The sequence below is a fragment of the Talpa europaea genome, assembly GCF_964194135.1.
Source record: "Talpa europaea genome assembly, chromosome: 1".
Classification (NCBI taxonomy): Eukaryota; Metazoa; Chordata; class Mammalia; order Eulipotyphla; family Talpidae; genus Talpa; species Talpa europaea.
In genome coordinates, this window is record NC_140073.1 from 116,616,409 (window position 1) to 116,631,427 (window position 15,019).

Genomic DNA, 15,019 nt, shown 5'->3' on the forward strand with positions numbered 1-15,019 from the left:
AAGGGAGAAGACTAGAAGCAGAATCATTCTAAGGGACAATTATAGAAATCATGATTTTGGATCATAATCATAAAACAGAGACTGGCTGGTATCTACAACATGCAGTACACTTTATGTATATTTACATGTTTAATCCATGTAAAACCCTAAAATATAGGTACTAATACTAAAGGGGGAAAGGCTCAGAGAGAAACTTTGTCCATATTCTTTCTGGTAGAAAGTTGGTATGTGAGCATTTGAACCTAGATATATCAAATTCCAACCTGTAAGCTTTCATGGATGCCAAACTAGCCCATGTATAGACATATGGATTCCTCTGAGACTAGCAGTTTTTTCAATAACTAAGATAAAATAAAGGGCTCATTGATCTGGGCTTGGGATTCAGAACAGGTCAACAAAGAAAGAGTGCAGGTGAGCGAGAGATGATTGCCAAGAAATCTGGAAAGCCAGAAATATGAATGTTCATATAGGGAGCTAAAACACTGTACTGAAAGAATGGATAGAAATGTAACAATAAGTAAGCAGAGATCAGAGAGATCAACACAAGAATGTGATGAAAAATCAAGTAGGTAGATCAAATTCAGATATAACAGCATTCTTCTAGAACAGGAATGAGCAAATTATAACCATGTGCCAAATCTGGACTTTTGTCTCTTTTTATAAATAAGACTTTATTGTACCATAGCAACTCTCATTCATTTACTTTTTGTCTATGACTGCTTTCATATTACAACAGAGTTCAGTGTTTGCAGTAAAGACCATATAGCCCGGAAAGACTTAAATATTTTCTCTCCCACCTTCTACTGAAAAAAAGAAAAAAGAAAAGGATGTTGATACTTGTTCTAGAAAGCTTTTATTATTGGACTTGTGGTCAAAGATCTAAAGTTGGGGGTGCTAAACATTTTCTGTGAAGGGCCAAATAGTAAACATGTTTGACATTAGTGCTACAAATGGTCGCTGCCATAGTCTTTGTTTGTTTGTTTCTAATAATTAAAAAATGTAAACCTATTCTTAGCTCACAGGCAGAACAGAACAGCTGCAGGACAGATTTGTTCCATAAGTCATAGTTAACTGGTTCCTGACTTGAAAAAAGCAGAATTCCTTCTTCTGCCTGTAACTCATGCTTGCTATTAAATATAGGTAAGAAATAGGAGAGTGCCTAAGGTGAATTCAACTTGTGCTTGTAGTTTTGGATTAGAGCCAGAGGAATAGACTAAGCTATTTTGGAAAGAAAATTTTGCCAGGGTAAACCAAATTCAGCTTTTATTTTAGCAGTCACATGATATTTTTAATTGTTTACCTCTTGATTGGATTAATTTGGTTGTGTGTGTATGTGTGTGTGTATGTAATACTGATTTGAAGAAATATAAGAATTGAGACTTTATCACCACTCCATAATGAGTAGCCATTCAAAGGTTATTTCACCCTATTTTATCTCTAAGACTCTAATATTGCTTTAGCAACATGGCATTGGAGAATGCAGGATGCTCAGAGTGGGAAATTCCTGCATCTTTTGGGACCTATCACGTGAGCTGGGCTTTTGAGTCACATTCCACTCTCTAGTCTCTGTGCAGACATCAGGCAAGGTAAAGTTCCATGCCTGATACCTATCCATGCCCTGCCCCTTAAACCTGCTGGCGGTACTTATTCTATCAAACCTTCACTTTTTCTAAGTCAAAACTTAGTTATATAATAATTAGAAAACCAGAAAGGCAATAGGAATCTTATTTTCCTACCAATATCTAATTACTCTGCCGTTCTTTATGATTCTAGTATTATAAAATGTGCTTATTGTCCTATATCCATATTTTGAACTAGCAATTCATCCTACAGTAGTGATATAAATAGCTAAAATTTACTGAACTCCAAGTACAGCTCCTTTGCTATGGTGTACTTTATTATCTCATTGACTTAATAGAAACCTCCCATTCCATGATCACTGCACGTTGCATATGAGTAAACTAAGGTTTAAAGAGAGAAAACAACTAAGTGGCAGTGCTTGCATTTGGGCCCAAAACTTTAAAGGCAATCTACTTCCCATTATTCTATCCTCCATTTGTACTGAGGTATAATGGTGTCCTTTGTCACTCTGATGCTTTTGCTGATGGGGTTTAATGACATTTTATAATGACTTTCAAGTATCGTGAAAATAGCGTAAAAGACATTAAGAGTTAGGCAAAAATAATCTGGAATGATTTAATAATTATTTGATAGCTTTGAAAACATAAATTTACAAATTATCTTCCTTTGTTACATTATGGGAATCTCTTGAGGATAATTGGTTAATTATATTTAAGAGATTAGAGAAATGTTCAAAGTATATCATATAGAAGTGAATTCCTATTGGATTTAGATGGCCTTTATTGCATCGTTAATAATATTTCTCAGATCTTTCCATTCTGAATACTGGATGTTTTTCACGTAGTATGTCTACCTTGTTTTATATCATTATATGCATCTGCACATACATATATATATATATATGGTTTATGTAAGTAATCACATATATATTATCTTCCTAAAAGTTGAAAATGTCAGAGACCATGTTATTTGGAAAGAATTCAAACTGATGCTTAAAATTGAAAAATAGTCTGAATTTAATAATGAAATTCAAACAAGGATAAATGCAATGTGGTACGACTAGAACTGATTACTACTCCCCAAAGTATAAAATGAGGGCATATTCTAAATAACAGTATATGAAAAAAGACTTGAGAGAGCAAATTGTGTATTAAATCATAATGTACTAAATCTAGTCATGTAAACTCTTCCAGTGGAAATACATTGATAAAAGTTAGCAGAATAATTTGCCTACTCTGAGGTGTTGAAAGCCTCATAGGAAAAAAATTGGTAGTGAGTTGATATACGTGTTTATAAAACATAAGCATAGTGTAATATGTAAGGCATTTATCTTCATAACTAATGTACATTATCTCATGTAATCATCACACTAGCCCTGCTTATTCTCGTGCTTGGAATTGAATAAACTAAAGTTTAAATAAATACATGTATATTTTTGGCTAAAATATGATTATCTAAGAAAAACTGCATTAAAATCATGATGCCAATCTTTTTTTTTTCATAGTGACATAACATTTTTTTCCCAACTGATTTTTATTTCATTTTATTTTTTAGAATATATTTTATTTTATATAATTCTTACATCATTTTTCATTTTTGCACAATGTATGCATTTTCATTTTGGGTATATTCCCCATACAATTCCCACCACCCTTATTTTGACGCTAATCCCTCCTCTCCTCCCCCATCCCCCGCCCCGTAGTGTCGTAGTGTGTCTCTGGTTTATAGTTGCTTGTTGATTTTGATTTTTTCTTTATTATAATTAGTCTTTTTCCTGGTCCCTTATTTAGGTTTTCTAAATTCCTGCTATGAGTGAGACCATCCAGCATTTTTCTTTTACTTTCTGGCTTACTTCTCTGAGTATGATCCCTTCCAACTCCACTGACTGGGAGAAAATTTTTGCATACAACACTAATAATCCCCAAAATCTACAAAGATCTCAACAAAAACAAAGAAAGTAATCCAGTCAAAAAATGGGCATAAGAGCTAAAAAGAAACTTCTCCAAAGAGGAAATGCAAATGGCCAACAGGCATATGAAAAAATGTTCAGCATCACTTGTAATCAGGGAGATGCCAATCTTTTTAAGAGATGCCAAAATATCAAATTTTTTAAGTTAAAATATGATTTTTTAAATGACAAACTGTGTTTCTTTGACCAAAAATCTACTGGAGGGCCTCCCTGGTGGCCTAGGGGTTAAGTTTCATCACTATCACTACTATGGCCTAAGTTTGATTTCTGATCCCCAACCAGGGAACTAACCCACATGGTGCAGCAGACCTCTCCTGTCTTGCCTGCTGCTCCCCTTAACAGTGTATTTCAGTCAGTCTGCCTGTTCCATTCCCTACTCTGTCTCTGGTGAATCTCCTCACACCTGAGCCTCTAGCTTACACTGCAGTTCTTCTACTCAAAAAAAAAAACACTTCTTAAAAAAAAAAAATCTACTAGAATCAGGCAACACCAAACCAGAAGTGCTTCACCCAGAGGAGGCAGGGGAAAACTTATAGCAGTGGAAACAAAGCAAAGATATCATTTGATTGTATAACTTAAACATGTGCCTTATTTTGGCTAGCCTAGTTGGCTGTTTATAGTTGGTTGTCCTTAGTTTTTGATTTCTTAACTTTGAGGCATTTCAAGTTTAAGATTTGCTTTTATGTCAGAGACTGCTAAAACATTAAAGCTACCTCAGTCTCATGCTCTCCTTGTTTTAGGAGCTTAGCATCTGTTTCATAAATATAGAATAAATATACCAAAGATTTATCATATACATTATATTTTTGAACACTTCTCTAATCTCTTAAATATGATAAAACATTTTAAGGAACTGCATATTTATAAGCATTGTTACAGGGAATTTTAAAACAAGATGTCTAGGTACATAGTGAGCAATAAAACTTTGTTTAAAAACCAGAAAGATAACCTTTGAAGTTATCTTTCCCACTGGACAATTTATTTGCATCTCTACCAGACAAGGTGTACAAATCAACAAGTAATTTCAAGAAATATTAGCCCTTAATTAATAGTAAATAGCAAAGTCAAGCAAAGGTACATTCCCTAAGAACTAATAATAGTCTTAGGTATACAGGGGGACCACCTGTCCTGGTTTTTTAAGAACTGAGGTGTTTACCAGACTGGGGACTTTCAGACTCAAAACCAGGAAAGTCCTGGGCAGCCCAGGATGTTTAGTCTCAGTACCAATGCCCCAGGGTGACAGATGGTGTTGCTTCATTGGTGACTCCAAATATTGAAAAATTTTAAAATATACAGGTTGGTTTTTTACTTTATTTTGCATTACACCCACCAAAAAAATAGAACTTTCTTTTTAGTTAGTTATTAAAATGCTACCGTTCAGAACAGCTAGGTCTGTAAGAATTGCTGTCACATGTTTCTACCGCAGCACCTGAGCATAGTCTAAATCGGGTCACCAGTGAGGTGCAGCACACAATGTCCCTTCTCTGCCCACATGACTTTGTGTTTGTGCGAAGCTGACTTGTTTTATACTAAATAATACTCTCCTGAGTTCAGTGAGAGAGACTGACCCAAGCTAAACTAATGAGACTTAAAAGTTTATTTGTTTGTTTTTAAAGATTTATTTTATTTATACAAGAACTGGGGTACAGTCCAGATGCATGGGAGGGTGAGAGGATTCACCAGAAACAGCGCAGGGAACAGAATAGGCAGACACAAAGTTCACTGTTGAGGGGAGCATCGAGTGAGACAGGAGAGGTCTGCCGCACCATGTGGTTATCTCCCTGGCCAGCTGGGAATCCAACCGGTGCTGCAGAGGCTGCGGACAGCTTCACAGCATTGTGCTCAACCACCTGCGCCACCAGGGAGGCGCCTCAAGTATTTTTTTTTTTTTTTAGTAAAGAAGGAAACTTATAAAATTCTCTAAAGATAGCAAAAATCTGTAATATTACATAATCACAATCACAAAGGTATGGTTATCCATTTCTTTTATGAATTTTCTCCTTCCACCAACTACCGCTCCTGCTACACATTCACATGCACTCAGTATTAAATAGTAATAGTTTTTCACATGCAATTTGCAGCAACATGGATGGCACTGGAAGGGATCATGCTCAGCGAAATAAGCCAGAAAGAAAAAGAAAAGTACCGGATGGCCTCACTCATAGCAGGAATCTAGAAAACTTAAATAAGGGATCAGGAAAATGAATAACTGTAAGAAAGTGAAAATCAAAATCAACAAAAATCTATGAACCAGAGACAATTTTGGGGGGTGGGTGGTGGGAGGGGAGGGATTGGGGTCAAAATGGGGGGGTTGCAATTGTATGGGGAATATAAAAATAAAATTTATTATTAAAAATAAATAAATAATAATAATAATAAATAACAAAAAAAATATATTGGGGGCAAATGTCTGCTTTTGGTCATGATGGAGTAACTGGGTCCAGACTTCCCTGGACTATAAAAAAAATAAATAAATAAATAGTAATAGTTTTTAACACAAGTCCTTACACAAAACCAGCTTGCAAATACAAGTTACATATGCACACATAATCACATATACACATGCACACACGTATACAATCACACACAATCACACATACAATCTTTTAACATTATAATTTTATTTCTTTGAGTAGTACTGAAAATAATCAACAATATTGTTGCAGCATAGTAAACCTTGGTTTTTTTGGTTTGTAACCATTACCAGTTTGTAGCAAAAGGAGGAGTTATGGTTGATGGAAAAAAAGATTGATTCTATCACATGCCACAATTTTAATACCTTGAATACAGTGTTTCATTTTTTTGTCAAACACCACACTGAACTTTATCTATTTTATGGGTTTTTTGTTGTTGTTGGTAAAGCATATTGTCTTGCTGTTTAATGTAAGCAGGTCATTATTAAAGATATCTCAGTCCTCCTGGTGCTTTCTCTTTCTTCTCTTACTGATTCCTGGATTAAGTTGAGTTAACCTCAGAGATGGTTCCAGAATTATGGCTGTCTTTCTAGAAATAGGCCAAAAGAATGCCTAAAATATCAAATAATTTCTCAGAAAACAGCAGTATACCACCTTCAGTTTGAAAAAAAAAGACCTCAATTTTTTTCATCTACACAATGATTATTGCCAGAAATATTTCAAAGTGGGACTAATCTAAGAGAACCTAAAATTATCCTAAAATTCCCCCCATTGATAGTGAGACACAGTATAGTTTTGGGACACAGTATAGTTTTGTTAATTTTATGTTGCTTTTAAAGATCTTGCTGAGAATATCTCTATTTTGAATAACACCACAGTACACAGGTATGAATGGACATTGAATTTAGTGACAAAATGCAAGTGTGATGCAAATAGCCAAGTGGCTATCAATAACTACTTATCAAATAGATAGAAAATTGATTAAGTATGACTTACCAGAGTTGGAAAAGGGTCCACCGGGGTTCAATCAAACTTAAAGTTATATTTAACACTTTTTATTTGATGCCAAAATATATTTTAACATTGTTTATTATAATATATGAAACCATCTGAAATGTTACCTGCAGATTCTTTTGACTTTGTGAATGACATTCAACTTATTAAGAACATGTCTCTTTATCTTCCTTCCTCCCTCCCTCTCTTCCTTCTTTCCTTCCTTTTTTCATATATATAAAAGATCAAACTCATTTGACCGTGAGTTGTTTATAAAATGATATATTGTCCCTGGATCATAGAATGTTTACAGGTGTTGACACAGCTTGTACAGATATAGCCTTAATCATTAGGCCCTCAGGAAATGATGCAACATAAGATGTTAGTGTGAGACAGAATTCTTTTCTCCTCTAAAGTCATGTGTGTCTGTATTATTTATGAGAAGAACGGCTTCTGTGTTTCACATAATCAGAAGTAGTGCTGGTAGATATTTTATGTAATATTTCAAAACATGGGCCAATAGCCAAGGAAAGTATTCCCTGTTATGATATTACTGCTTAACGGTAAACCACTAATAGTTTCTTTGACTCCCTGGGTGGTACTAGGAATAAGTCAGCACACTTGAGCTATGAATAGTACATCAAGATGGAGTTCTACTGGATTTCAGCCCCTTGTGTCTCAGGATTCTAAGAGGGAGGCAAATAGACCACAAAGATACTAGTTTTGAGTGGATCAGTTAGTCCTCAAGGTGGGTTTCCTTCAACTACATGAGAATATAAATTTATCAGAGGAGCGCTTCTAGTCTCTGTTGGTAGACTAGCTTCTTCAGTGGAAACCCTTTGCTGACTGTGTGGCACAAGCTCCTAATTAGGCAGAAAGTGCATTAAAGAAGAATGAGGATAAGTCTTTTTCCAATACTGTTATTCCTTACCATCTATGATCTTGTCTTGCATCCAGTAACAGCCCATCAAATGTACCTATAAGGATGACTGTGCTAACTGTTCAAAGACAGTTGCTGGGAATAAGTAGCATGTGCTATTATTTTTTTTTCCACCCAAAACATTTTTCACTAACAAAGCCATGACCTACTAAAAGTCAAAGTAGAAGTGCGCTCTACAGGGCGATCTGTGTAGCTACTGGTGAGAATCTCTCAGTGCACACTTGAGACTTGGGAATGCATCATCTCACGGATGTTTTTTGTTGTTTTTGCTTGGTTTGTGACATGTAGATGTCTCCTTAGTGTTTCTGTTTAAGTTCATTTGGTGAGGTAGGTAGTGCTTTTCTTGTATACTGTGAATTGCAGTCAGTATTTATTATCTCACTAATTTTATATTGTAAAACACAGCAAATTCTCAGAGTAGAATAACGCTCTAGAAATAGTGACATTTTGTGTCCTATGACTATCAAATATTCTATAATATAATTGTACTTGGTTGAAGAGCAAAGAATTTGGGAATTCAGGAAAAAAAAGGAAAAAATGATTGAAGTTATAGCAGAGGCCACCCAAGGTCCCTGGTTCATTGCAGTAGGAGCTAGTTTTACCCAGAGGCTATAGAATTGCTAAGGAAGATGCAGAAGTGGGTAAAAACATAAGTTTGCTAATCAAAGTTCTTTGTTCTTGTCTTCATAAAATGTACTATTTGAAGAAATTATAGATCTTGTCTAGGCATCCATGTTCAATTTTTAAAACATTTTTCAAAAATCTTTCTTTGTTTAACACAACCATCTTTCTGAGTATATAGTGTTCTCCACAAAGCTCTATAGTAACTATCAATAGTTAGGCTATCCCCTGTGCAACCCTTGGAATAACAAAGCTCTATTAACAGAATACTCTTTAATTTCTCACTTTCATTTTTAGGGTGACTGACTCAGAAACCTCAAAGGTAGAAGGCAGAAAAATATAGGTGAGAGATAAACAGATTATTTAGTCTAACTCATGGCAAATACTATAAGCCAAGATTAACACATTAAAACATCTCAAATTTATTGATATATGTGAGCATTAAAGCTCTTTATTTAATTTTAAAAATGAAACTTTTTATTTTAAGCTGCCATGCAGAAACATTTGCATCTTAGACAAATAAAAAGTACAAATGGCCTTTTCATTGGCGATTACAGGTTGTGATATTATAAAAATGAAAAACTTGACTCTGAGGATATCATATCTATTGTTGTGATCACCTCATTCGGAAGATGGCATGACATGTTAAGTCTGATCATAAAAGGTATCATCTGGCTGATCTCCCATACTTTGCTGAGCTGAAAGATGATGGGTTAAAAGATATGGGTATTTTCCCCATTTGTTTAAGTTTCTTTTCTTACAACAAATACTCCTTTTGAGCATACATATCTTAACAGGTCAGCCATGTTTAACTAGTCATGCATAAGAACATCTCAAATTGCTATGAAAGTAGAAATAATTGTATGCCCCCTTGTTTCACAAAGAGATATAATAATCATTGGATTGAGAAAAGGCATAAACAATTTCTGGTAAGTTGTTCATAGAAAAGAAGTGAAATTATCAGGATAACACTAATAATACCTGCTTGGACTTCAGAAATTAAATAAGTTTACAAAATATTTTAAAAATTCTCTTTCTAAATTGTAAATAATATTTCTGGTTAGATGCACTAATTTTCTTCCACTTTTGGAATGTTCTTTTGTGATTTTTTCCCCTGAAATCTTATTGGATATTTACGTTTTGTCAGAAGCCTAAAATGATGTTTACATTTTGTCAGAAGCTGTCAGGATTAAAGTTTGTGACTTTATAACATGTAAAATGTTAGCATTATTCTTTGTTCACTGAACGTCCACAGCTCTACTGGTGACAAGCTGTCAGGAAACATGTCTCCTCAAAGACAGGTTAGCTCCTCAGAGACAATCATGATGCAATTCCCAGTGATGTGCTACACCCCACCAGAGTGCCCCTTGCTGTTCCTGTGTGCAGTGATGTGGTGTCTGCACCACTTGTTTGCTCTGCCATAAGATGGCATTAGCAGATGTAATGGGAACAGATCACTCATTTGTGGAAATATTTATGTTAGTGCTTTCAAAGGACCATTCAATCCACAGTTGCAACTGATGAAGCATGTAGCAAGGACTGCTTCGAAACTATCTGGGCTAAAATCTCATTTTACCAGGCAGTTAAAATGTATTAACTTATTATGTATATGATCAGAGGTTAGAAAACACAGGCTGTCATATTTGAACAGATTCAATGCACTTGGATTTTTAGAAAAACAGAGGTAATCATCTTAGGTTGAAAGGCCAGGTTAAATCACTTCAATTTAAAAGGAAGTCTTCGACATCATGTATTTTATGCTGTCCAGCAGGGAACCCTTTCCATACCCCCAAATTGCCTGACAAAACTTCTTTTTATAGATTTTTGGTGTTTTGTTTTGTTTTTTTTTTTAACCTCATAAAGCTTGTTTTTTTTTTTTTGTTTGTTTGTTTGTTTTGACATTATGGGTATAGTTTTGTGAGTAGTCTTAAAATCACACTTTCTGGGACCTCCCTGGTTGCGCAAGGGGTTAAGCGTCAACACTATGAAGCTGTCTGCAGCTACTGCAGCGCCAGTTCAATCCCTGCTCAGTGAGGTAAACCACATGGCGCAGCTGATCCCTCTTGACTCTCCCACTGCTCCCTTCAGCAGTGTATTTCAGTCAGCCCACCTGTTCTGCTCCCCACTCAGTATCTGGTGAATTCTCTTACCCCCAACACCTCTTGTCTGTACCCCAGTTCTTGTATGCATAAATAAATAAACCTTTAAAAAATTAAAAAAAAAAATAAAATCACACTTTCTGACTCTTGACTGTGTAGGGTAAAGAAAATATCAGGCTTTTCTGCCCTCCCGCCATCAGGATAGATGATGGATCCTTGTCCTGAATGCATGCCTGATGGCGGGCACCTGGAATAGGGTGTGGGCATAGGTAGATGGGATTCAGCTGAGCCAAGACTGTGCTTTTTTAAGGGCGGCGTCACGGGAATGCCAGCAGCAGCAGCAGCAGCAGCAGCAGCAGCAGCAGCAGCAGCAGCAGCAGCAGCAGCAGCAGCAGCAGCAGCAGCAGAAGCCGAAGCAGAAGCAGAAGCCGAAAGAGAAGCCGAGATGCAGCAGAACCAACGCTAGAGAGCCTAGATAGAGTGAAGACTTGCTGGAGGCTGGGAGGGCTGCCAGCCTCCCAGCCCCCCAGCCAGCACCCCTGCCTGCCATATGCCTGGTGAACCCCAATAAAAAATCTGCAAAACTACTGAGGACTCTGACTCCTCCTTTACCCGGTCTGCATGGGATCAGAAAACCTGCACTGTGTCCAGTCCAGCCCTTTACAGACTGGAACTTATATGAATGTGAAACTGAAAGAGTCATTCAGGGAGTTGATACATTTTCTATCAAATGGGAAAAGTCATAGAAATTGAATTAATTTAGCAGATGCATGTAAGTGTGAATTTGTCTATGAACAATAAATAGTCTTCATCTTTTCTAAGCAGACTTGCATTCTTTTGTTAATCACCTCACCTCACCAATTCCTAATAATTTAATGTCTTTTAGGGCTAAAGCTCCCAACAGGCAGATCATAAAATACTAGGCTCAGTCGATGAATGCTGGCAAATGTTTGCCAAAAGTTTGCAGAGATATTGAGAAATACCAGAAAGGACCAGAAGAGAAGGCTAAATGCATTCAGCTAACTGCTCAGAAATACCCAGAGATGTAACTTTTGGACACTTTTTAATATTTTCATTACTTGGCGCTGTTTAGTGCCGTGATAATTTACTAAATAGGAGCAATTTACTAAAGAGACTCCAGAAATGTAAGACTTATTGCACCTCTGTAAAAAAAATACACAGCATTTGCTCTGAAAAGATGAGACCCTGCATTTCCAATAAAGTTGATTTAGTACTTAATGCACATCTGAAACAGCGTGGTGTTGGTTCAGAGAGCAGTTTGTAGCAATTTGATTTACACTAATCAAATGAAATGGTGCATTTTCCTGACACATAAATGAAGTACACATTTTAAAAAATTACTTAAGAAAATAGCTATTCAAAATGTTTAGTCATCTTGATGGAAGCTATTGGACATTTCACACTTACATTAAATTGATGAAGTTTAGTTGTCTCTAAAGATACATCTTTGTAATCATCCATCTTCTAAGTTTTTTAAAAAATAAACAAGTAATCCTAATTTTATCTAACTTTATATTAAAAACATTTTTAAATATAAGAGATAGGGTAGAAAGAGAATGTCTAGCCAAATAGGAATTCTACAAAGAGAGAAAATATTATATATAAGGAATGGCGCTATTAAATATTTTTCTTAAAAGATGGACTGGATGTTTGTGTGAGGGCAGGAATTTTATTAGTAACACATTCCATACTCAGGTACTGACCAGGCACAGTGTTAGGAACTTGAAATCAAAATTGTACACAGCACAGTTCTTTTACTTAATAAATTAAAATTTATTTTTGGAGAAATCTTGGTGTTACAGAAACACCTAAGAAGGAATCCAGACCTGTCAGGCTAGGGAGATCACCCACGAGTAAACTGAGCTGGAAAAAAACAAACATTTAGTCATTTTTCAGGTTAATAAGTAATGTGTGTTTGTTTGGGAACAAAGGACATTTACCCTAGGAATTTCCAGGTAGAAAAGGTGGCTTTGACAAAAGCATAACCTTTTGTGAGTATGTGAGTATGTCCTCCAGATGCTCGAATATCTAAATACATACATACATACATATAATCACATTTTCTTTATTCATTTATCCATTCATCCATTGATGGACCCCTAGGTTGTTTTTTCCAAAACTTGTTTGTTATTAATAATGGGGCAATGAGTATTTATCTCTTTGTGATTATTTTCACTTTCTTCAAATAAGTGCTCAGAAGTGGAGTGGTTGGATCATATGGTATTTCTATTTTTAAATTTTTGAGGAATCTCCATACTCTTTTCCGTAGTCATTACACCAATTCACATTCCTACCAAGAGCGCTCAAGCTTTCTTCATATCACAAAAAACTTGTTACTTCTTATCCTTCAAATAATAGCTGTTCTTTCAGGTGTTATGTGATACTGCGTTCTGCTTTTGATGTGCATTTCCCTAATGATTAATGATGTGTATCTTTTCTTTTTTGTTTTGTTTTGTTTTTCCTTACTTTATATTATTTTTTATTTTTTACATCATTGTTCATTTTTAAACAATATTTGCTTCCCCCCACCCCCTCAGGTGTAGTCCCCATAGTGTTTCCTTCACCAATGCACCCGTGTACTCACCTCAGTCCCCTGTGCTCCTCCCTCCCTCTGATTCCTCTCCTTCCTCTTCCCCTGTAGTATGTCTCTGATTTATAATTGTCCATTTTTGCTTTGTTGTGTTTTGTATTGTTATTATTTTGTTTTTACACGGATGTCTTATTTGGTTCCCCTATATTCCTGCTATAAGTAAAACCATCCGATATTTTTCTTTTTCCTTTTGGCTTATTTCACTGAGCATAATTCCTTCTAGTTCCATCCACGCTACTGTGAATTGTATGAGTTTATCTTTTTTGATTGCTGAATAATATTCCATTGTGTATACATGTCACATCTTCTTGATCCAGTCATCTATTTTTGGGCATTTGGGTTGTTTCCAGGTTTTACCTATTGTAAATAGTGCTGCAGTAAACATAGGGGAACAGGTGGTCTTTTGAATCAACATTTCTGTGTCCCTTGGGTAGATCCCTAGTAGTGGAATTGCCTGGTCATATGGTAACTCCATTTTCAGTAGCTGAGGAACCTCCAGACAGCTTTCCATAGTGGTTGGACCAGTCTGCACTCCCACCAGCAATGCAGGAGAGTTCCTTTTTCACTACATCTTTGCCAACATTTGTTGTTGCTTGTTTTTTTGATATGTGCCATTCTCACTGGTGTAAGGTGGTATCTCAATGTGGTTTTAATTTGCATTTCCCTCATTATCAGGGATGTTGAACATTTTTTCATATGCCTGTTGGACATTTGCATTTCCTCTTTGGAGAAATGGCTTTTAAGTTCTTCTGCCCATTTCTTGACTGGATTGTTTATTTTGTTTTTGTTGAGTCATATGGCTTTTTTTGTATATCTTTGTGATCAGTCCCTTATCAGTTGACTGGAGTACAAAGATCTTTTCCCAATCAGTGGGGTGTCTCTCTGTTTTGGTTAATGTCTCTTTTGCTGTGCAGAAGCTTTTCTGTTTGATGTAATCCCAGGTGTTTATCTTTTCCTTGACTTTCTTTGCTTTGGGTGATGAGTCTTTAAAGATGTTATTGTGATGTATGTCTTGTATGTCTTGATGTATGTCTTGTTTTACCTATATTTTCTATCATATATTTTAGGGTTTCAGGTCTTATGTCCAGTTCTTTTATCCATTTTGAGTTGATTTTTGTTTATGGTGAAAGGTAATGATTTTAGATTCATTTTTTTTTTTTGCATGTGGTGGTCCAGTTTCCTAGCATCATTTATTGAACAAACTGTCCATGTTCTGTTGCATATTCTTTGCTCCTTTGTCAAAGATCAGTTGTCCATATAAGTGTGGTTTTATTTCTGGGCTCTCTATTCAGTTCCATTGGTCTGTGTGTCTGCTTTTGTTCCAATACCAAACTGTTTTAATTATTATGGCTTTGAATTTAATTATTATAGCTTGAAGTTTGGAAGTGTGATACCTCCTTTCTCCTTTGTTTTCATCAGTAAGGCTTTGACTATTCATGGTTTTTTTGTGGCTCCATATGAATTTCATCAGTATTTGTTCTATTTCTTTGAAGAACGCCATTAAGATTTTTATTGGAATAGCATTGAATATGTATATTGCTTTTGGTAGGATGGCTATTTTAATAATGTTAATTCTTCCAATCCATGAGCAGGGGATATCTTTCCATTTCTTTGTGTCTTCTATTTATTTTAACAGGGTTAATTTTCTTTGTATAGATCTTTCACCTCTTTTGTTAGGTTTATTCCCAAGTATTTGAATTTTTTTTGTTTCAATTATAAAAGGGATGGTTTTCTTGATTTCCTCTTCTTCAGATTGATTGTTTATGTTTAGGAAGGCTACTGATTTTTGTG